Source organism: Myotis brandtii, unplaced genomic scaffold (assembly GCF_000412655.1).
Source record: "Myotis brandtii unplaced genomic scaffold, ASM41265v1 scaffold123, whole genome shotgun sequence".
NCBI classification, from domain to species: Eukaryota; Metazoa; Chordata; class Mammalia; order Chiroptera; family Vespertilionidae; genus Myotis; species Myotis brandtii.
Genome location: NW_005354291.1, coordinates 13,285,406 through 13,286,992, shown reverse-complemented (window position 1 = coordinate 13,286,992; position 1,587 = coordinate 13,285,406). Strand labels below are relative to the sequence as shown.

General features: G+C 43.9%; 1 long non-coding RNA gene across 1 annotated transcript in view; it reads right to left on the bottom strand.

The window, feature by feature from the left end:
- Positions 1 to 206: 206 nt before the first annotated feature.
- Positions 207 to 1,587, bottom strand: part of LOC106724864 — a 5,487-nt gene continuing 4,106 nt past the window's right edge. The window contains exon 3 of the long non-coding RNA XR_001360706.1: positions 207 to 365. This is a non-coding gene — a long non-coding RNA (uncharacterized LOC106724864). The remainder of the gene's footprint in view (positions 366 to 1,587) is intronic.

The window sequence follows — 1,587 nt, the reverse complement described above, 5'->3', positions numbered from 1 at the left end:
AGAGGAAGGGAGAGGGATAGAGAGTTAGAAACATCAATGAGAGAGAAGCATCGATCAGCTGCCTCCTGCACACCACCTACTAGGGATGTGCCCGCAACCAAGGTACATGCCCTTGACCTGAATCGAACCTGGGACTTCAGTCCCCAGGCCGACGCTTTATTCAGTGAGCCAAACCAGCCAGAGCATATATATTTTTTAAAGTTTATTTTTATTGTTGACACTATTATAGATGTCCCCATTTAGGTATTCGATTATTCAGAAAGTTCTCACCAGTATTTTGTCATTTGATATTTGCAACAATATAGCTGCATCTTTGTTTTACTTCCCAATCCTGAGGACAGATTGCTGCCCTGTCCCTTTGCACCCTGTGGGAAATTTTGAGGGAGATGAAGTGTAAATTAAGTGGCAAGTCATTTCATTCATACTGAAATACAGGATAACTTTTTTTTTTTTTTTTTTTCTTTTACAGAGAGGAAGGGAGAGGGATAGAGAGTTAGAAACATCAATGAGAGAGAAACATTGATCAGCTGCCTTCTGCACACCCCCTACTGGGGATGTGCCCGCAACCAAGGTTCATGCTCTTGGCTGGAATTGAACCCAGGACCCTTCAGTCCGCAGGCCTATGCTCTATCCACTGAGCCAAACAGGTTAGGCAGGGGTAACTTCTTTATGAAGCCACAGTTCATCTGCCCAATAATAATGGTTAGGTGCTTCTTTTAGACTGTAAATAGGATCAAGCTACCCATGTTCAACCAACTATTTTATTTTTTCATCCTCACCCAAGGAGTGAGGATATTTTTAAAATATGTTTTTATTGATTTCAGAGAGGAAGGGAGAGGGAGAGATAGAAACATCAATAATGAGAGAGAATCATTGATCTGCTGCCTCCTGCATGCCCCACACTGGGAATCGAGCCAGCAACCCGGGCATATGCCCTGACCGGGAATCGAACTGTGACTTCCTCTTTTATAGGTTGACGCTCAACCACTGAGCCACGCCAGCCAGACTCAACCAACTCTTTAATGATAGTCTTCTGCCGGGGCCCTCGCTGTAACCAATCTTCGTGATCAAATGTTCCTCTATCCCTACATGGTTCATAATACATTCCCAGACATCATTTTTGGGTCTTAGTCACACAAGAAGGCAGTTCCATTATGGCCCAAGTTTCATGAAAGTTTTCACTTGAAAGGCCTTTGGCATCAATCTATGGCAGATCGTACACCCAGCTTCACATTAAAGTGACCTGGTTGCTTTTTAAAAATATCAATGCTACCATCTTAGAGAAACTTTTTATTGGTCTGGGAAGGGGCCCAGAGATCTTTTGAAAACCTCTACAGATGACACCATCAGGTCCCACCTCCTTATTCAAAGTGGTACCCGGAGAGAGAAATGGAAAGCCCCTTTCAGTAGTGATGATAGTAAGATGGTTACCATTCGTTGTTCATTCAGTGTAGCAAGAGTCTAAGCACATAGGCCTGGAGCAAAACTACCACTTGCCTTTCCCCCTTGGGCCGATGAACCTCACCAAGTCTGTTTCCTCATCTGAAGTGGGGAAAACAGTCTACCTTCCTCATGGGGTTGTTGTAA